Here is a 24,366-nt window from a genome sequence, read left to right as displayed (position 1 = left end):
TTAAGTCCTTATACCATTATTAATCATGAACTTAAATCAAGAATTATGCACACAACTATCAAGTTTTAACAGTTTAATAACCATGCAACACATATTGGTGTGTAACCAACTTAAGCACGAACAGAGAAACTTTTTAAGTTACAATTAATCCTGGAACAATTTAGGAATGCAAAGAACACGAAGCCTAAGGGAGAAAGTAAGGATAGAACTTGCCTTACACCGACGTTCGTCTATAATTTCCGGCGAAACTCTCCTCTGTTTGCTCTCTATTTTCCTACTGTCTCTAAAACTGCTCTCAGACTTACGATGTTGCAATCTTCTTCTTAAAACCCTAAGCAGACATCCTAAGTGAGTATTTATAGGCCACACAAATCCTAAGTTCCCTCAACCCTAATCGGATTTGCTCAGCCCATACAGAAGTTTCAAGTTCATACAATGACGGCTACTGTGTATACCTAATGGAACAATATAAAACAAATTAAAACAAATTAACCATTTTACTTTAATTACCAATTAAACTTTATACCAATTAACCAAATAAAACTAACTAAAACATTTAACAAATAATTAAAATTAAATAACACACGTAATAAAATAAAATTAACTCAATAAAACAATTTAAATAAATAAAGTCAACAACCAGGTCAACCTATCAACGAATTATAATTAAACCAATTAAAACATTAAATAAAACAATTAATGAAAAGAAAACAAGTAATTACACTTAAACCAATTAAAACATTTAAATAAAACAATTAATGAAAAGAAAACAACTAATTACACTTAGACCAATTAAAACATTTAAATAAAACAATTAATGAAAAGAAAATAATTAAACAAAATACCGAGACTATCCTTTTGAAAATTAGGGGTATTACATTCTTCCTTCCTAACAAAAGGAATTCCGTCCTCGGAATTCGTTCTTACCTTCTTCCAAAATTTCAGGAAACTGCGAGCGAATGACATCCTTCCGTTCCCAAGTCGACTCAGCCTCATTGTGATGACTCCACTGGACACGAACCAAAGGAATAACCTTATTACGAAGAATCTGATCTCGTCGGTCGACAATGTGACACGGTGGCTCTAAATAAGTTGCATCCGGCTGCAACTCAATCTCCCCAACATCGATATGCTGATACCGATTCTCATCTCGCAGAAATTTCCGTAACATGAAACATGAAATACGTTATGGACGCGATCCAAAGTATCCGGAAGTGCCAACCGATAAGCAACAGCTCTATAGCGATCCGTAATCATGAATGGACCGACAAATCGCGGTGACAACTTCCCTTTCTTCCCAAAGTGCATAACACCTTTCATAGGAGACACTTTGAGTAGAACCTGATCCCCAACCTGAAACTCCAATGCCCAAGTACGACGATCAGCATAGCTTTTCTGCCTACTTTGGGCAGTACGCATGCGATCTCGAATAAGAGCTATCTTCTCTGAAGTATCCGCGATAAACTCAGGACCTAAGAATCGATTTTCTCCAACCTCCATCCAACAAACAGGTGATCGACACGGTCGACCGTATAACGCCTCAAAAGGTGCCATCCCAATAGTCTTCTGGAAACTATTGTTATAAGCAAACTCCACAAGTGGCAAATAGTCCTCCCAGTGGCCCTTGAAATCCAGAACACACGACCGAAGCATATATTCCATAATCTGATTCACCCTCTCAGTCTGTCCGTCAGTCTGAGGATGATAAGCAGTACTAAGGTGTAACTCCGTACCTAAAGCCTGCTAAAAACTCTTCCAAAATCCAGATACAAAGCTCGAATCCCTGTCCGATACAATAGACAATGGAATGCCATGTAGCTTCACAATCTCTGAAATGTAAAGCCTCGCTAACTGCTCCGAAGTGTAGTCAGTGCAAATAGGCAAGAAATGAGCTGACTTGGTCAACCTATCCACAATGACCCATATGGAATTATGCCCCTTGAAAGAATTTGGCAACCCTTCCACAAAATCCATAGATATGCTTTCCCATTTCCACTCCGGAATTGGTAGTGGCTGTAGAGCTCCTAGCGGCCTCTGATGATCAATCTTAACTATCTGACAAGTACTACACTGAGAAACAAAAAGAGCAATGTCCCTTTTCATACCTGCCCACCAAAACTGCCGCTTCATATCTTGATACATCTTATCGCCTCCTGGATGAACAGAGAACTCAGAGTGGTGAGTCTCAGTCATCAAATCCTTCCTCAAACCATCAGCAGAAGGTACCACCAACCGTCCCTTGTACCTTAAACCTCCATCAGCCCCAACATAGTAGAATGGAACCTCTCCGGAAGCTATCTCTGCGACCTTGTCGACACACTGCTAAAAGGTGAGTTGTGCTTGTAAAACCTTGTGAATGATGGAAGGTGTAACCACCATGCAAGCCATAAAAGCGTCTGACAACTCATCTACATTCTTCAAAGCATTCCACTCAGTAGTAAATAGAGCAGAAAGACTACCGACAGGTCGGCGACTGAGTGCATCCGCCACCACATTCGCTTTCCCTAGATGGTACTGTATAAAAAAATGATAGTCTTTTACAAACTCTAACCATCTGCGCTGTCTCATATTCAGTACCCGTTGAGTGAACAAGTACTGCAGACTTTTGTGATCACTGAATAATCTGAAGGACTCACCCAACAGATAATACCTCCAAATACGCAAGGCAAAGACCACTGCTGCCAACTCCAAATCATGTGTTGGATAATTAAGCTCACGAGGCTTAAGTTTCTGAGATCCATAAGAAATCGGTCACTCCTCCTACATCAATACACATCCAAGACCCTGCAACGAAGCATCCGTGTAAACAAGATACTCTATCCCGCTCTGCGGAGTAGCCAGAACCGATGCAGAAGTCAGCTTCCTTTTCAGCTCATCAAAAGCTCGCTGACAGTGTTCATCCCACACGAACTGTACACCCTTCTTGGTCAGATGAGTGAGTGGTCTTGCTATCTTGGAGAATCCCTAGATGAATCTCCTGTAATATCCTGCCAGACCGAGAAAACTCCGAATCTCAGTAGGTGATGTAGGCTGTCCCCACTCAACCACCGCTGAAACCTTGGCCGGATCCACTGCTATCCCCTTTTCTTACACCACGTGACCCAGAAATTTCACCTCCCGCTACCAAAATTCACACTTCTCAAACTTGGCATATAACTGGTGCTCACGAAGCGTCTGCAAAACTATGCGAAGACGTCTAGCATGATCGTCCTTCGACCGAGAATAGATCAAGATGTCATCAATAAAGACAATAACAAACTGATCCAAATAAGCCCAGAAGACTCTATTCATTAAGTCCATGAATACCGCAGGTGCATTAGTCGTCCCAAACGGCATAACACGAAACTCATAAGAACCATATCTAATGAGAAATGCTGTCTTAGGAACATCCTACTCCCTAACCCTCAGCTGATGATACCCAGAACGCAGATCAATCTTGGAGAAGTATGTGGCTCCCCTTAACTGATCAAACAAGTCATCAATCCTGGGCAAAGGATACTTGTTACGAATCATAACCTTGTTCAACTCCCTGTAATCTATACACAGAGGAAACGAACTATCCTTCTTCTTCACAAATAGAACCGGTGCTCCCCAAGGTGATGTACTCCTACGAATAAAACCCTGGCTGAGTAACTGCTGAATCTGATCCCTCAGCTCTCTCATCTCCACCGGTGCCATCCTATAGGTTGCCCTAGCAATAGGCGCAGTGCCTGGAGCTAAGTCTATCACAAAATCAATCTTTCGACTAGGTGGCAACCCTGAAATCTCCTGAAATACATCCGGGAAAACTTGTACAATCAGTATGTTATCCAATGGCACAGTAACCCCCTCCTCATTTTTCCCCTCCACATGGAACAAATAGATGCTACCGCCCCCTTTAGAACGTGGCATAGCTACTACATACATATCCTGACTAGGTATGGTAAAAAATAATAGATCTATCAAAACAATCAACTTGGGCATGGTAGTGAGACAACCAATCCATCCCAAGTATCACATCATAAGTGTGCATGTCTAGGACCAATAGATTGGCTAGAAATCTGAGTCTGCCAATATCTAGTGTCACAGGCCCATCACTCTCATGTATAATAGCTGTATCACCCAATGGTGTAGAAATACCCTGAGGTCTAGTGCATACCCTCATCCTCATCCCAGATAAAGCAACGAAAGTCCTAGCTACAAATGAGTGTGTAGCACCCGTATCAAATAAAACACGTCTATGTAAACCATGAATAAGAAACTTACCCTCAATAGTCTGAGGTACCTGAACATCTTGTGGCATGGGGTTATACACCCTGTCATAGTGCAACTGTTGTGGTGCCTGTCCCTGAGTCTGCGGCGGTGCCGGTAAAGCCAGATGTGTCTGCCCCTGAATTCGTGGAACCTGTGGAGTTGGTAGAGGTACTGGCGCCCTCTGTCCCTGCTGCACATACTGTCCCTGTCCTTGTCCTTGTCATGCTTTAGGGCACTGTCTGGTGGTATGACCATACTCTCCATAAGTGTAACAACTACCCTGGAAAGTACCAAATGGCCTCCTCTGTCGATTAGCCTGTGACTGACCCTGTCCTGCCTGTGGTCCCCCATTCTGTTGCCTCTGAATAGGTGCCCCATTCCGATGAGCATCTGAACCACCCTTGTGCTTCTTCCAAGGCTGTTGTCCCTGGAATTTGCCTTTGTCATTCTGCCGGTGACCATTGCCGTGCCCCTTTTCAGCTGACTGATTTGTAAAGTTTTTATCTCCCCGCTTCTCACCACGGGCCTGTCTGATGTCCACAGTCAACTGATACTGTTGTAGAGCGGCGTCTACCACCTTAGCATAGGTAGTATAGGCTGGACTACCTGTAATAGCTCTCTTGATAGACCACATCAGTCCCTTGACGAAACTGTTACGCTTCTTCTCTTCTGTATCCACCTCCTCCAATGCAAAGAGAGACAAGCATGTGAACTGCTGCTCATACTCCGCCACTGTCATGTTTCCTTGCTGCAGACTTAGAAACTCGGTCTTCATAGCTGCCCTGACCGCATAGGGAAAATATTTCTCGTCAAAGCGAGCACTGAACTCATCATAAGTCAATATCATCATCTCCTCTGAGGTGATAACTGACTCCCACCACTGTAGTGCATCCCCAACTAGCTTGAAAGTAGCAAGCATCTGCTTCTGAACCTCCGTGCACTGAACCAAACGAAGATGACGCTCAATGTCCTGTTTCCACTGGTGAGTTGCTCTCGCATTAGTGGAGCCTGAGAACACAGGTGGACTCCCCTTTGTGAAAGAGCTCCTAGCCTTTCCCCAAGAAACCGTCTGAACAACCGGTGCTGGTAGCGGTGCCGGCTGTACCTGAGGCTGATTCCGAGGTGCAGCTGTTACCCCAGCTTCTATAGCCCGATCAACGAGGTCATTGAGGTGAGGAGGAATCTCTGGATCTCTGACCTGGTCCAGAGTCTGTTGAACATTCTCCTGTTCCTCCTGAAACTGATCCATGTCATCTTGAAACCCAAGCCTTTGCTGCTCTTCCTCCATTTGCTGACGCCGTAGGAGATATTGTTGCCTACGTGCCGCTCTCCTTTCCTTCCTAGTTCTTTGCATGTTCTGTCCATTTCTAACGTTAACCATCTGTTAACACGAAAAGACAGACATCAGTACCATTTCTATACGAACCATAAGGAATACAATGAATCCTAACTTAAGCTCTACTCAAGAGAAAACGCTACGCGGAAGTCTTATACGATAGAATCCTAGAGACACTTGAACCTGGAGTGCTCTGATACCAACTGTGATACCCTTCGGATCCGAGACATGGGTTGATCAGGCCCAGGCCCGAGTTCGAGGGAATATCAAACAATTAATATTTTATAATGAACACAGAATACAAAATGAATTAAGAAATGAAATTAAAGTTGAAAGGAACTAAAAATAGAATCCGTAAAATATTATAATTATTATAATCCATCAAACCCAAACTCCAAAACTCCATCAGTTTACAACTCGGGAATCCATCTCTAGTGGACCCCTATTAAACATCCAAACGGAATATAAAACAACTGTAATAAACATCCAGAAATAAAACTATGGAGAGAGCCTTACATCGTCGGAAGAGTGAATAGAGACCTCTGCTCAGCACGAACACGTCTAAGCCTGGAACTATCGTGTACCTGAAAAATAGAAGTGGGTCAGGCCCACGCGCAAGTTCTATACTACTACAATCCAAATAGAGGCCCGATACGCATGTACATCCTAAACAATTCAACAATAGCTAATAGTCCGTAAATATATATATAGTCACACTAAAGGACTCTCACTGGACTACAGGCCGGTCTCAACCTGAATAGAGGTAACATGCTAAAACGCACACGAAAGTGGGCATATGTACCTATACCTAAACAGGGTACACCTCTAACCATCGTATCCAGCTATGCATCCCAATGCATATACGTTTCCTAACCGTTGATCCTGAGACTCAAGCTCATATCGAGGTACCATAACAATATATTTAAAGTCTATCCCGAATCCTAGTAGTGCCGCTCAACTAGTCGTTGCCATGACACTACGATTAATAGGACTTAACCTTTAGTTAATCCAATTCTTAATCCAGAGTAGGTAGGTTTTGGTATTTTGAAACCAAACCATCCCTAGCATACCACCGTCCCATACCAATGTATACTATCCAATCATCCAGCAGTTGATAACATCAACAATTAAAGTAAACATCAGCTAAATCCATATTTTCATTACTGATACAACAGGCATGGTGTAAGCATCAATAAAAAGAATCAGATATATACATAAACAGATTCAGTTTTATATCCAACCCTGATACTAACAGACATAATGTAAGTATCAAGAATTATAGTTACTGTATAAACACAAACTTACCCAGTTTAGATTGTTTCATTCAAACAGATATAATGGTAAGAATATTTCAAATTATCATTCAATACTCAGCAGTTAATATTACAGACATCTAAAGTAACCATTAACAAAGTCCATTCCTCCAACAGTTGATACTAATAGTATTAATGCAAGTATCAAGACAGACTTACAATATATATATATACCTACTTAGTTTAGGTTGTTTTACAAAATCCCATTAGTGTTAATTTAAGAATTATTATTCTTCAACACCACCATATTCTAAACAAGTGTAATTCAGATACATACTCATGATATAGAATTATACATGTTCCAATTATATCATTCGTCTCAAAAGATTTCAGAATTAAACATAGTGCATCACATAATTTAACACTATGGAATTACTTGTTTAAAACCCTACTGTCCAAACTTTTCTACACAAGCAGACTTAGTTAACACCACCTTTGAAGCTTTAATTTATCTCTATACATTACTTAGACCTTCCATATTCAATTCTGCACTCAATTGACAACTCCAACATCAACCATTGCATGCAAAACTGACTGGAAACGAAGAAAATCCCAAAAACTGAGCAAGGAGAAGTCTCCAAAAATTGGAGCCGCCTCCTTTAAACATTGGAGCCGGCTCCAGTTTCTTGGAGCCGCCTCCACACTAAGGGGAGCCGGCTCCCTCCCTCTCTGCTTCGTCGTTCTCTCCTCCGATGGACTCTGCAGCCTCTACGCCTCACCGTTATGACTTCCAAATCCTGTAACCTAACCCTAGTGTGTTCCCAGTCCATGTTTAAGTCCTTATACCATTATTAATCATGAACTTAAATCAAGAATTATGCACACAACTATCAAGTTTTAACAGTTTAATAACCATGCAACACATACTGGTGTGTAACCAACTTAAGCACGAACAGAGAAACTTTTTAAGTTACAATTAATCCTGGAACAGTTTAGGAATGAAAAGAACACGAAGCCTAAGGGAGAAAGTAAGGATAGAACTTGCCTTACACCGACGTTCGTCTATAATTTTCGGTGAAACTCTCCTCTGTTTGCTCTCTGTTTTCCTGCCGTCTCTAAAACTACTCTCAGACTTACGATGTTGTAATCTTCTTCTTAAAACCCTAAGCAGACATCCTAAGTAAGTATTTATAGGCCACACAAATCCTAAGTTCCCTCAACCCTAATCGGATTTGCTCGGCCCATACAGAAGTTTCAAGTTTATACAATGACGGCTACTGTGTATACCTAATGGAACGATATAAAACAAATTAAAACAAATTAACCATTTTACTTTAATTACCAATTAAACTTTATACCAATTAACCAAATAAAACTAACTAAATCATTTAACAAATAATTAAAATTAAATAACACACGTAATAAAATAAAATTAACTCAATAAAACAATTTAAATAAATAAAGTCAACAACCAGGTCAACCTATCAACGAATTATAATTAAACCAATTAAAACATTAAATAAACAATTAATGAAAAGAAAACAAGTAATTACACTTAAACCAACTAATTACATTTAAACCAATTAAAACATTTAAATAAAACAATTAATGAAAAGAAAACAACTAATTACACTTAGACCAATTAAAACATTTAAATAAAACAATTAATGAAAAGAAAACAATTAAACAAAATACCGAGACTATCCTTTTGAAAATTAGGAGTATTATAAGACTCACTTAATTCGGAGTCCGGACGATAAAGATCTCAAGTCTTGAAGTCGAAGGAAGGGAAACCCCATCCCAGGTCGAACCAAATCCCGACACAACCTCACTAAAACTTGAATATCCTGAGCTACAAGTGGAATCTGATACTATAATTGGTACCATTGGAAAGATTATTTCGACATGGTCAATTTAGACTCAAGAATGGACTAATTCGGAGTTAAAACAAAGGAGATACGATAACTTGAAATTGGAGGTGCAGTGCTGAAATAAAACACACACACACACACACACACACACACAGATGAGCGAACGCTCGTCCAAGGGTGACGAACGCTCATAAATGGGCACGCCAAGGCAGTGCCCACTACTTTAACTACAAACGCTCATCCCCCATGGACGAACGCTCGTCCAGTGCTCAATGCACCAGACCAGCCAACTTGAAAAGTGATTTTGAGGACTTTCTGGGCCTTTTTGGAAAAAAACACAAAGAAGAATCCCTAAAAAAAAAATCATGTTTTCTAGCCAACCATGCCAAAAGAAAACTTTATTTTTCATGTGAAAACCCCAAAATGCCCTTATGCACAGTTTTTGCAAAGAAAATGCAAAATGAGCCCATAGGAGGCTCAAATCACCAAGGAAAGTTTGCCCGAAAACGATCATGCACGCAGACGTAAGTTACCTATTAGGACATGCTACAATGATCCACGGCTTAAAAATACCGTCGATACAAAATTTGATCTACCTAAATGCGGAAAAATTGCCCTTAAAGGCAAAAATTACGAGAATCGTACCTAAATGTAATAAAAAGACCGTTTGGCCTTAGGCCATATTTCATGCATATTAAATGAGTCCTAGTGGAGGTGCTCGTACACACTTTGCACCACCTAATTTAGAAATGAACCCTTAAAGGCTCGGATTTTCCTATTTTTGCCAAAAAAAATGCAATATATGAAACAAAAATGTAAAACCTAAAATAAAATGGTGTTTGGCCCTTGACCACACCTCATACATGGTAAATGAATGCCAAAGGATGAATTTCATACACAAGGCATGCACCGGTGCAAAAATGACATATTAGATCCTAGTTTTTCATATTATTCTCATTAAAGGCAAAATTCAACATTTTTGGATATACATGGATTTCAAAAGAAGTTTGGCCTTTGGCCACATATCATATACATAAAATGAATGTTAAAAAGTGTGCTTAGGCACACAATACAAGTCTCAAGGTAAAAATGATATTTTTGACCTAACTATGTATTACAACTTTAAAAGTAAAAATCAAACATGCCAACACTTGCATGTGAATATGAATACACTTAAAAGAACTTTAATTTATCGAAACAATCTAGGGATGTTGTGCATCACAAACCAGGGCATCCGTACCTGAAAAGCCTGATAACTTTGGGGTGAGTAAACAAGTTACTTGTAGGGAATGAGCGTGCATAAAGTTAACTTTTTACAAAGTTTTCACATTAACATTAAAAAATTCAAAAGGATCATGCTACCTAACGTCTATGTCATAAGTGAGACTCAAGGATCGTCTTAAGCTACTTTAAAATATTTCTAGCATAAACTACAATATTTATGCAATTAAACAATATAGAAGCATACTAAACAACGCAACAAATTGTGCAATAACGTATATAACATCATGTATATACAAGGTAATCAACTATATACCATACACAACCGAATTTGGAAACACATACAACACACGTTCTAAGTTCACAACTACTATGACATGACAAAGGTTGAATCTTCAGAGTGTGACTCATTATATACTATTATAACATCACATGTCGAATCTTCAGTGTGCAATTCGCTACAGGTTATAACAATATCACTCAATATTTAAAACATAAACTCATGAATCTAATACAAGTCCAAAATCATGATTTAAACATACAACTGATGTCAAATACATGATTAAATCATTAATGCAATAGAAACAAAAATTAATTAAATAAACTAATTAATTTCTCTATGATGAGCGTTGAAAAATGCGCATTTAAACACCTTAAACTTATGTATTCTAGGACCTTTATCTATCTTACTTTCCCGTTTTGAACTAATTTAGTGTTATTGCCCTTTTTAGGTGGTTATCCCCAAAATAAGCTAATTCAGCCAAATAAGAGCATAATTGAAGCAATCTCAAGCTGAATGAAAGAAAGGAGCAAAGTGAAGCAAAATGAAGCAAAGTGTGGAAAGTTAGCAAGTTCGATCAATCTCAGAATATATTCGATTGATCGAAAGTTCATCGATCTAAGCAGTTCAAGACGGATCTGAGTTTTTGTCTTTATCTACAAGATTCCACAAAGTTTGATTGATCTCAACAGCTATTCGATCGATCGAAGTGCTCGATCTTATCCACATGTACTACTCCAGCTGCCACTTTTGTTTTCTTCCCAAAAATATCTCAAAATATCTCAGAGATTTGTCTTTATTCAAAAAGACGCCGCCATAGATGATCGATCTCTGCAGTATTCGATGGATCTCAGCCATGTTCGATCGATCTCACCATAGTTTGATTGATCGAACTTCCTCAAGCCTGAAAAAAAGACAAAATCCAGCTCATTAAAGGTTGGCTTATGGTGCAATTATTGGACGAATATTGATGTGCGAGCCCAGATTATTGGGTGTGACATTTTAACCTACTTATATAAGGAATATGAGCCATTCTTGAGAGCATACTTGACATAACTTACATATTGTATAACATATTCTTGGAGAGGATGCTAGAGACATTCTTGAGAGGTTTTCCATCTACTTCAAGAAGAGGAGCATTTCTATTATGGAGATAACCCTTGAGGGTTGGAGGACACCATTCATGAGTGGCTAGATATCTTCTTGGGGCTAGAGTTAGCCCTAAGCATGCTTTCTTTGTCTTGATTCATGTATTTTTGAAGGGATTTGTGTTGTAATACATATTTTGACATATTTATATACATAGATCTTGTTTATTTAATATTTTGTGTGGTTTAATTCTTCGAAGTAACCATTTCATTCTATCCATATGTCTATATATGCTAGAATAGATGTTCATCTGTTTATCCTATTTCTTGTGTTGTTGATGCATGTCTATGTGTATTAATGCTATAGATCTAGAGATTGTCAAGACATAGTGCTTAATAGAATGCTCTTGTGGTTTATTTGATGGTTCATACTCATTACTTGATGGATTGTGCCTTTCTTTTAGTTTAATTAGTTTAATTTTCATGTCATTAGCTTTGATGTAGTGTAGTTACCTTACTTGTTAAATGGGAGGACAATCCATGCTTGTTATTTGATGTTCCATACTTATGAATGCAAGTAGTATATTTCTCTAATTTTGTGATGCGTTTGGATTGTGAGCTTAAAGAAGGATTAATGACTTAGTTTGATGTATTGTGCTATTTATTGTGTTGTTTAGACAATATATACTTAATTAGTTATCCATACTTGTTAAAACAACCACTCACATTCACTATTGTTGCAACATATGCCTTTCCCTCGTTAATTGTGAATTGAGTATAGAGAAAAGTGATGCTTAGTGGTGATCTCTAAGTTCCAAGATCTCTCTCTCTCTTGTTTTCTCTATCATTTAATTACTTACTTGACATTGATCTTGTTTAATCTTAATTGTAATTTAATCAACCAAACAACCTACCTTTGATCACTCAACCTACTAACCCTAAGCCTTGTTTCCACTACTAGTAGTCCTTCAATCCCTTGGGACGATCCCTACTCACCCTGGCTATATTTTTAGTTAGAGGTAGTAGTGACATTAATAAATTTAAAACTTGGTCACATTGCATATTCACTATCTTTTGAACATATTTTAACCGTTGGTGCGACGGCACACCACTCTAGATTTCAAATCTCAACCAAATAATTCCTAATTAATATATGTTAAATAACATAGTATGGTCATTATATATATCAAATCAAAAGAACAAAATGAGCAAGATATCATCATGTATAATTTAATTAATTTAAATTAATTAAATTTCTAAATTTCAAAAGTTATTCAAATAATCTCACATTAATATATAACAAGGACTAAGTCATGGCCATGCTATATATCAAGTTTAAAGTAGAATACAAATAAAGTACAATTAAGTAGAATTTAAATCAAATTAAATTAATTAAATCTCTAGATTTGAAAACTCATTTAAATCTTCCCAAATTAATATATAACAAAGATCAAGTCACGACCATGCCATATACCAACTCTAAAGTGAGTTATATGTAAGTTACAATTAATTATTAATTACTAAAATTAATATAAAACATGCATACAACTTATATTTCACTACAAAACAAGTAAATCCCTTAGATTATAAACTTAGAGCATCCCCTACCTCACTAGAGAAGTGTCTCTCTAGAATCCAAGGCAAGCAAACTCAAAATGGTAAACCCTTCTAGGGTTATGTAGAGGAAGGTGAGGCAAAACTTTTGTATTACAAGCTTTATGGTCAAAGGTGAGTGGAAGGGGACCAAAATGAAACTTAAAGCTCTAAGCTAAGCTTTGCTTCAATGGTGGCTAGGTTAGGATTTGAGAGGAAAGAGATGAAATGAAATTAAAATGAAAACCCTAAACTAATTTTGGTGAAATCCTCCACTCACTATGTGTTCTTACATTACCTCACACACACACACACACACACACACATACACACTAATGCAAGACTAAATTTGAAGCCTACACTTGTCACTCATCCAAGCATCCATTGTAGGCTTAATCCTAAACTTACACTTGTCAACCATCCAAGCCAACAAAGGCACCTATCATAGGTCAATAAGTGGGTGGATCTCTACCCTCCATATGTCATCATCCAAGGCATCAAAGTGTCTCCACACAAATGTCAACAAGTGAATCAATGAAAGTGTGACATTTATCACATTTTTCGAAAATTGCAAAAAGGTCATTTTTGAAAATATCTTCCAAATTAAATTACAAAATGGTTCCTACGACGAAAAATAATTACTTTATTTAATTACGCTAAAACCCTAAAAATTAAGAATGTTTCTAAGAAATTATGCATTCATGTCCTTTTACGAAAAAGTAAGCAACTAGCATACTTTTCTATAAAAGTAAAAATACAAATATGTTGGAAACTAAATAACATGAATGCATGCAAAGCCGGAAAAAGATCTGAGAACAAAAAGTGAGGTTACGTCAACAAAGTGACAAACGGGAAAAAGACGAAAAATGAATAGTATCCAAAAAATGAAAATGTGGAAATGATTCGATCCTTAAAGGAAGTTGTTAATCCAAGGGAAAGAGTTTGGGAAACCATTTTCGAGCACTCGAGACAACACCAAGTGATGAGAAACCGAACTCGGAAAAGAAAATTCAACGAAAAAAAATTTATCCATAAAATTTGAGAAAAAGGATCATTAGTAACTAAGCAAAGTTAGTTCAAACAGCACTCTAGGAGACCCCATTGACAATTCAAATTAAGTCTTCTGAAGTATGCAATCTTCAAGTTTCTGAGATGTCTCTACTGGATCTATATTTTGGTTATGGTGCTATGTCTACTGGCTTGTGTTTTGGGGCATCCAATTTTGGTTTGAAACTTGTTACTAGGTGGGCTATTGATTTGAATCCTTCTGCATGTGAAAGTTTGAAGTTGAACCACCCTAAAACCCAGGTAAGAAATGAAGCAGCCAAAGATTTTTTGTGTTTGCTGAAGGACTGGGAAAAGCTCTGCCTGGAGTTTTAATTGTTGGGTTCTCAGAAATTAGACAATCATTATTCTAAACACGATAGCCTAGACAACGATGAAGATGAAGATGAAGATGAAGATGCTGATGATTGCTTTAAAGTTGCTCCTGGAGAATTTGAAGTGGCGAAGTTACTTGCCAGCTGCTACGGTGATCCAAACAAAGTAAAAAAAAACGTGGATTGTATTTTAAGGTACGGTGGAGGGGCTATGATTCTACTGAGGACACCTGGGAACCTATTGATGGCATAAGCAAGTGCAAAGATATTTTAAAGGGGTTTGTCACAAAAGGGTATGAATCAAAGATATTGCCTATTCCAGGTGATGCTGACTGCATATGTGGAGGTCCTCCTTGTCAAGGAATCAACGGTCACAATCCTTTTAGAGACACAAGTGACCCTTTGAAGGATACACAGAACCATCCGCTCGTGGTGTTTATGGACATCATTGAATTTTTGGAACCGAAATTCATATTAATGGAGAACGTGTGTGATATTTTAAAGTTTGCTGGAGGAGATTTGATTTGTATGCGATCGGGCGCCTAGTTGCTATGAATTGCCAAGCTCGATTGGGAATCATGGCAGCAGGTTCTTATGGAGCAGCTCAATGTCGGAAGTGAGTCTTCCTTTGGGGTGCCCATTAAATTGAGAAATTGTCTCAATATCCTTTACCCACCCATGAGGTATTGGAAGAGGGGTGGTTATATATGAATTTAAGGAAAATATTGTTAGGTCTGACAAAGGGCGGTCATGCATGTTGGAAAAGAGCACTTTACTAGGTGATGCAATCTCAGATTTGCCCCCGGTCACAAATTATAAAAAACGGGAAGAAATTCTTTATGATGGTGCTCCTTGAAACACATTTCAAAAACACATAAGATTTAGAAACCAAGTTGCTGGACAGAAGAAACCAATGCTTTATGATCATCTACCATTACATTTGAATAAGGATGATTATGAGAAAGTCTGTCGGATTCCAAAAAGAAAGGGAACTAGCTTCATGGATATGCCCGGTTTACTGTTTGATGAAAATAATAAGGTGCAACGGGACCCATCGATAGAGAAGGTGTTGCTTCCTTCTGGGAAACCATTGGTACCAGAAAATGCTATCAAGTTCGTCCGCGGGACATCAACAAAGCCATTCAGTTGTTTGGTCATAGATGATATTATTACAACTGTAGTGACCAGAGCAGAACCCGACAATCAAGTTATTCTTTACCTGGACCAAGATAGAGTGCTCACTGTTTGTGAAAATGCACGATTACAAGGGTTCCTGACTTTTACAGGTTGGGAATGCAGTTGTATTCCCAGTATCTATAGCACTGGGATGCCTGCCAAGGAGTGGATAATAGCGAACCCTTGATGACCCTTCCTATGAAGTTCCCCGACTCTCTCAAACATATCCTGTGCGCGGATCAATTTGACTGATTTTTAGTTGCTCATTCAAAGCTGTGTGTTTGGTTGAAATGTAGGCTATTCTTAACCTTAGAGTTTGGTTCAAAACATTCCAGAGGTTCAAAAAGTTTGTGGCTAGCCAACGCCCCATCCAGGACTTAAAATTTACGGGACTTGGTACGACAATTCAAAAGATGAGATCAGTATTATCATACGGAATGAATTCAATATATGCACACCACTTGAAAATGGGGAATTGTTTGGTTCTGGCGTTCATCTCTCTCTTTTGGACTTTCCTATTGATAGGTATACAAGAATGACATTAGAATATATTCTAATTGAAATATATAGGTCTATCTCATTTTTTTTAATCAATTTGTCTGCTATTTTTTACACAATGCATTAGCAGCAGTTCCAGATGAAAATGGGGTAAGACATGTTTTGTTGTGTCAAGTTATATTGGGGGACACCGAACTGGTTCGCCCTGGTTCAGGACAATTTCGGCCAAGTTCTGATAATTTCGAAACAACTGGAGTGGATGATCAGTTGAGACCTAGAAAATACGTTGTATGGATGTCAAACATGAACTCTCACATTAGTCCCAAGTACCTCATAAGTTTTAGGGCTTCTAGTTCTATTGGTAAGCAATATAACTCCTCCATATATGCTTTACAATTCCTCTGTTTTTTCAAGCCATTAATTAATGGCAATAATCAATTTTTACGTACAACTAACCTTTCAAGTTTTGTTGTACCTCTTCTTTTTGAATTGTAGTGCTATGTTAGTTATGAAATTGATCTTTTTACGAGTACACAAAGTTCACAAACTTTACAACTGAAGTCTCATTCTCATGTGTTGATAATCCAAGTTTGTTAGACTGGTCACACACTCTACCTTTTTATACCTGAACTCACATTCTCATTCTGCGTTGAAGTTGGAGAAAAAACCATTCAAACTTTAAATTTCAAAATTTCAATTTCATACAAATGAACATAGTTACAGAACCATTGAATCCATATTCATCTATAGGAATTACCAAAGCTCTTACTTTTCTCCTTCACAAGCTATATACCTATGTGCGTATACACAATTGTATATATACAAGTTTGAATTTGAGAGTTCTTGTGGTATGGAGTCAGTCGAAATATAATAATCATGCATAAAAATTGACTTTTGAGAGTTCTTATGGTATTGAATTATAGTCTAAATATAATCATCATCTAAATAATTATATGAATAAGTGACTAAATGCGCCAGGCGCGTCATGTCATTAGTGTACCAATTAATGACAATTCGTTATTTCAAAAAAAGTTAGCCCACCTACTTATAAAATTGCTGATATCAAGATGATATATTATTTCATTTGGATTAGTACACTTATGACATAGTGCACCTAGCACATCCAATATCTACTCACAAGGAATAGCCGTGGACTAATTGCAACACGACGACGGGCCAACACCATCTCATGAATCCAACAACTACTAAACAAGAATAGAGATAAAACCGGTCTAAAAGATCTATAGATTTTGTCCACCTTATCCTTGTGCTTAATAAGGTGTGATAGTGCTCCCAGAGTTGAAAGGGCAGGCACTTGCCTCCTACCTTGTGGTCTTGAGTTCGACTCTTTCCGGAACTCCTAATTACTAACACACTAATCATTGCTAAAATAGAATAAAAAATAATAAAAAGTAGTCAAGCTTAATCAAATAATATATATATATATATATATATATATATATATATATATATATATATATATTTTGTCATTGGCAAGAAACACATATTCACACTATTCACACTCACTTTGCTCATTTGAAAACTCGAATTCTCACTATCTACTTTGCAATGTTTGTGGACGAGTGCAACCAAAGGAAGTGGAAATTATGTTGAGGTGGGCCTTTAGGAAAAGCTGAGGCCCACAAGTCAATGAGCTTCAGTTAATGGGCCTCTTGGTTTTAATCAGTGAAGCCCATCATTAATATATAGGCGTACAAGTCAGATGGCTTAAGCAGGTTGATGAATTAGCCCAACTTATTAATCTTTCATTTGCAACACAAAGTTGAAACAGACTCCAGAAAGAAAATAAAAAAAAGTTGAAACAGAAAACCATTAATAAACACTTGTCATGATTAATAATTTAGTAAGCAAAAAGAAACAAAAACAAAGTTCCAATTTAATATAAATTAAATATAGTGTATATGATATTAAGTTAGAATTTTAGATCAACTTCATCAATTCAAATGGTTCATGTTGCATGAGAACCATTTGACTCACCCAAAATACAGGTTCTTAATTGATTTTCAATTCAAAGCAGTGTAGTAAAGTTTCAGAAAAGTGGTATTACAAAAGTAATGGTTTAACCTGGCCATACAAGTAGAGTACCATAATATTAATATGGTACTAGTATATATATATTCATGTGAAGTGGAACACCACCTGAAATAGCTTCCACCCTTTACATTTGGCCATAGTTCCTTATGCCAGTGGAATCTGTCATATACTCAATCGTAGGGCAATGCAATAGGAAAGAAACAACGTATATATGTAATTGGGGGATCAAAATCTTGTCCGGTACAAATCAACACACTGTGGGCCCCAAGTGCTACTTGGGGCCCAAGCTACTCCACCTCAGTAGGAAAAAGCTATCATGTAGCCACTCTTAGGTAAGTCTGCGCTAGTAGTCGTAGATCAGAGGCTGTAAAGTTTTGTACTCTGAATCTGACGGTAGTGGACACAAGCTCAATATTAGAATAACTCATCCTCGACTTGTTCTATAGGAATACAGGGTAGTGTTTGTGTAGCTTGGACCTTCAAAATAATAAGTACATTAGACAAAATATTATTTAGGGTTAATTTTATTGAGCCCGTTTAAGTCAAAATCACTTGAAACAATCTTCAAAAATTATTATCACTCATAATATAAACGTTTGTCTCGTTTTTCACTCCCACTCTAAGTGTTATCTTTAGACATTTGATATCATATAAAATGACTTAAATACCCTTTAATTTTGTCAAAAAAAACTTTAACATTTAATGTTTTGAACAGATTATATGGCGGTTTTTTTCGGTTTTCTATTCGAATCACATCTCTGATTTGGTTTTTCGGTTCGCATCTAACCTTGGTTTCTTTGTTCGATTTTATCAGTTTGTTGCAGCGGGAACGCCGGGTCCGACGGCACCATGGCGTCGTTTGAGAGCGAGGACTCCACTCACAGACACCAGGATTTCGACTTGAACTTGCCAGAATAGTCCTCTGCCAAAGAAACTCCATTTATCAATGATGGCAAATTACAGTTCCTCTTAAATTGATTAGATTACATTAGTTTTTTTAGAGAACTTTTTCAATTCTTTATCTATATGTTTCATCTTTTTATTGTGATCGTTGAACAGATTCCCTTGGCATTCCATCCCAGCAAAGCTTTTTCACCAACTTTTGTTGAAAGATACCAATGAAATTTTGTACTAATCACTTTCTCAATGTAATTGTAGGTACATACTAATATGGGTTTTATTGGTAAAGTCGACTCATGTTTTCTTGCCCACCCTCGTTGCCGTTAATGAGTTGATCCTGAACCAACCTTGGAGCTCTGCAATTTTGCAAATATAATGACGCTAACAGCTTGAATCATTGAGGGGGAGTTTAATCCGATCGTGAAATTAAGCAGTTCCTTTATTTACTATAATCTCTTTCCTTCTATGGCACAAAAGAATACAATTGTAGCAATCACACATCACATGAGTTGGTTTAAAAGTAATTTTTTTATTTGTAAGAATATTATTCTGACCTGATGGTGGTGATGGTGATCGTGTTGATGAGTGTGTATATGTGTGACAGGTGGCAATAGATATTTTGGTCACTTAACATTGGTTCCATATAGGTTTTAAAATAAAAGGCATTAAAAAATGAGGTTAAAAATGTCATTCCACACTCATTTTATCGGGGTTAGTTAGAAAAGTAATTTGGGGTGTAAGTGATAATATTTTTTGAAAGATATTTCAAGGTGATATTTGGCCAAATCTAAAGGGGGTGTCAGTGAAATTAACCCTATTATTTAAGGGGCTGTTTGACTTTTTGCTAGTGTATTGTTGTAGCGAAGCAAAAATACAAAGCATGTTTGGTAAAGTTTATTATCATTTGAATAGTATAGAAGTGCTTTCGAAATTGAGACCAAAATCTAATATTTTTGTTTACTTCTACGTTGTAGTAAAGCACGGTTAAAAAAAAAAAAAAAAAAAATGTAAAATGATATTTTTAACTAGCCAATCAAATATTCAAACTTGCAACACTTCTTACCAAACATTTTTTGATATTTTTGCTTTCAAAAATTTTATATAAAATTTACGTTATCAAATAAATTTCGAAATAGTATTAAACACACTTTAAAACAGAAACATTGCTTCGATTAACTACTTGGGCCAAGCTACTCCACCTCATTTGTAACCCCAAGAAGGAAAAAGCTATCATGTAGCCACTCTTAGGTAAGTATGCGCACTCAGTCGTTGATCAGAGGCTGTAAAGTTTGTACTCTAAATCTAACGGTAGTGGACACAAGCTTGTTCTATAGGAGTGAAGGGTAGTGTTTGTGTAGCTTGGACCTTCAAAATAATATTAGACTAATATTATTTTAGGGGTTAATATTTTTGTTTTGTGTTTTTTGTTTTTGGTAATGTATTATAGCGAAACAAAAGTACAAAGTATGATAAAATTAGTAATCATGAATAGTACCGAAACGCTTTCGAAATTGAGACTAAAATCGGAAGCATAAAAATGATGTTTTTGTTTGCTTCCACGTTATAACAAAGCATTGTTCAAAAAAAAAAAAAAAAAAATCTAAAATGACTTTTTAAACTAGTAATTCAATTTTTCAAACTTGCAACATTTTTTACCGAATATGTTTACGTTACCAAACAAGTTTCGAAACAGTGTTGAACATACTATAAATCAGAAATATTGCTTTGGGTCAAAGCAAAAACGGTTGTCAAACAGGCCCTAAATAAATTGGCCTATAATTAGAAACGAAACCCTCTATTTGACCCTTCAAAATTAAAAGAATAAACCATATGGCCTATAGGTAAAGATTCTCATCTCACTACTTAAAAATTTAAAATTCGATTTCTTAAGGTGAGACGGAGAGACTATCTCTTTCCAATTCATGTATTTTGATATTAGAGTTGCTTAGCCCATTTAATCTTTTCACACATTTATATTTACTAGTAAAACACACATGAAATGCACTGAACAAAAGTGTGTATATAATTTGTAGAGTAAAAAAAAATATAAAAAACAAAAAATAAATAATAATAATAATAATTTTGAATTATTATTTATTATATATATAATATTATAAAAATATATTTTTTATTGAAATAAATTATATATTTTTATTGAATTTGAGTAATTTAATTTTTAAATATTATATATTTCTTTCTCCAATTAAATTTATTTATTTATTTATTGAATTTCAGTATTTCTTATTAGTATATTATTAAATAAAATGTACTATATATTCAGCGTATTAACAATTCAAATCTATTAAAGCACCGCCGTTCGTCGAGTTCGGCTGGCTCCGGATGGACAGAGGACCGGAGGAAGCTTAATTCACGCACAAACTCCTCGACAAGGAATTTTTTGGGTGTATGGGTTCAGTTGGGAAGGATATGGATGTAGTGGTATACACAAATAGGGTTAGTGGATGCACACAACCACAAACGGGGTGTTGCATGGTTGAGGGTTTATCTATTATGTAGTAAAAAGGTATGCAATGTGAGAAATAAATATTGTAATTGGTAAATTTTGAAGTCAAAATATCGGATCCATTTATAATTTTTGTTCTATTTTGGGTCTTGATGTCTGAAGCCGAAGTACAAGTGTTGCAATCTTTCTACATATATATTCCAATAAGATTAACGTATTAGAAAAGAAAGATAAATGTGTGAGGACACATATTGTTCATCTTTAATACTCCAAATTTTAGGATTAAGTACATTGGTATATATTTTTAAAAATATTTCTTCACACTGCCAAAGTTGGACGGTTGCACTTTTTTCCAACCGGTCCAAGTTTCCCGAAACCAAAAGTTTTGAGTTTGCCAAAGTTAGACAGTCCCAACCAGACCAAGTTCTCCTAAACCAAATTTGAAATTGTTTTTCTAGTCCAACTTGGTTTCCTTTTTTTATTAGATTTTTGTGAGAGAATCTTGAATTTAACTTGTTTTCCAAATATGATTAGGTTTTCAAAAATCTATATAAACTCTCTTTCTCTCATTGTTTGGTAAAACTGTGGTTTTCATTTTTTTCATTTTTATTTTTTGCTTGCTTTCATTTCAGTGAAAAATGGTAAGTTTTGGTAACTGCTTAGGGATGTCAATTTTTACCGCCCCGCCGGGGCCCCGCCCCGTTCCGCCCCGTTAATAACGGATATGGGAACACTTATTATACCGTTGGGGCGGACATGGATACAAATTTTGTACCCGTCGAGGGTCACGGGGCGGGTAAGGGTTCAATATACATATCCTAGGGGCCCCGCCCCGCCCCGCCCCGCCCCGCCCCGCATATAACTATATTTAATATATATATATATATATATATATATATATATATATATTAATAAGTTATTTTAGCGGCTTACCCAACCCATCTCTTACAATCCTAATTTGGGATGTAAACTTGGTATTAAATTTGCTTTTGTTTTGGTTATGGTGGAAGTTGGAGCTTAGAACTTCTTGTGATTTGGTTGTATTAAATTTTTATTTTTGTTTATTATGTTCTTTGAATTATGTTATGTGCATGTTATTTTTTTTATTTTTGTTAGAATACATAATTTTATTTATGTTGTGTCATTCCTAGGCTTTGCACATTTAAATAGCAGGAGTTTAAGTTCCAAAAAGTGGGAGAAAAAAATTTGTTAGTGGGGCGGGCACGGGGGCACAGTATTTCCTAACGGGGCGGGGTTGGATATGAAAATTCAACCCGTCGCGGGTCTCGGGGCGGGCATGGACTTGACAAAAATTAAAAGGGACGGGGCGGAATTTAGGGAAACCCGCTCCAAACCCGCCCCGTTGCCATCCCTATAACTGCTGTTGAATTTTTGAAAAGAGAAAATTTGTTTGGTAATTTTTTTTTTAAATTGACTCTTTTATTTACTATTTGAGTATAATTGAAAAATAATAAAATAATATTTTATTTACTATTCAAGTATAATTAAAAATAATAAAATAATATTTTATTTACTATTCTAGTATAATTGAAAATTAATGAAATAACATTTTTAATTTTGCTATTCGAGTATAATAAAATATATTTTTTAATTTTATTTACTATTGAGTATAATTGAAAAATAATAAAATAAAATTTCTCTAATTGTGAAAAATAAAAGTATCTAAAAATCAAAAAGGAAAACAAAAGCTTCATTTTGAAGTTGTGGGAATTGGGAGTAAAATGACAATTACTTTTCACAAGTTTTGAAATTTGAAAAGTCAAAATAGGGTTACCAAGCAGATTTTGTTGCTGTTTGGACAAAAAAATAATAATAATAAAGTAAATAAAAGAAAATCACAATAGAAAATCAAAACTCAAAGTGTTACCAAACATGCCTTAGAGTTTCAAAGAGAGTATTTTGGCTATTGAAATCTTTTTGAGAGTATTTTTGACATAAAATCATCCTTAATTGTTATAAAAAAATTTATATACTTGAGAGCACAAACTATTATACTTGAATGATTTTAGGGTGATATTCTTAATTTGATCAGAGTTCAAGCATAGTGAAGATTCAGAAGATTCCATTCAGAAAAAAATAGGATTTCTATTTGCCTTCACCAATTCAGAATTTGAAGGAATGAGGAATCGATCGAACTTTGAATGAGTCAGAGCATTCGTGGAGTGTTCGTGATCTACTAACAACCATTCTACAAGGATTGAGGAGTAAGTCTGGAGTTTGTAGCAATCGGATGTGGAGTCGCGACCGAAAGCATGTGATGTTCAACAACTAGTTCTTGGTAGAGCGGAGTGGGTGTGAGCTTGAATTAGACTTTGTTGTACTTTGATTCGAAGATAGTGGATCGTTTCACTCCAGACTGTGAAAATCTCCGTGGTTTTCATCCCAGTTGGTTGCATTTCTTCCAAGTAGGGTTTCGACTCACGAATCATATCTTAGATTTTATTTACTTTACTCGCACTTTATTTTTACTTTGTGGGTTTGATTTTTTATTATTTTTACTAGTTCAAGCCGTATGTTATTTTTGTTTTATTTTTACTAGCCAAACCATATATTTTTATAGCACTAATTTTTTTTCTCCTCAATTTTATATGGATTTCAGTACATTAATGAGAGATCTTACTCTCACAAATACCACAATTTTTAAATTTATTACTTCTAGAGCTAATCAATTCAACTCTTTTAACTTACAGGATAACTTACATGTACACATATTTCTTACTATATCCTCCTATTCAACCTTTCAAAAGTTGTTCACTCGTTCTAATACACTCCGACTCTTTAAAGTTCGTCTAGCAACTTGTGCAATCACACACACCTGGACATCTGATTGGTTCCAGAGCTTGTTAATCACAAATGACCCATCTCTCTTTATGTAGACATCTCATCTACTTTCTATCTACCTTCTAAAACTTTTCACACAAATATCTACCACACAACAAAACTCATTGCACTTAATCTATCATCTTCTACACTCTCTGCATCAACGCGGAAGACTTTA

The sequence above is a fragment of the Cornus florida genome, unplaced genomic scaffold (genome assembly GCF_030987335.1).
Source record: "Cornus florida cultivar Cherokee Brave unplaced genomic scaffold, ASM3098733v1 CherokeeBrave_3.0.0_Hap2_Chr04, whole genome shotgun sequence".
Lineage (NCBI taxonomy): Eukaryota > Viridiplantae > Streptophyta > Magnoliopsida > Cornales > Cornaceae > Cornus > Cornus florida.
This window is presented reverse-complemented; position numbering follows the sequence as displayed.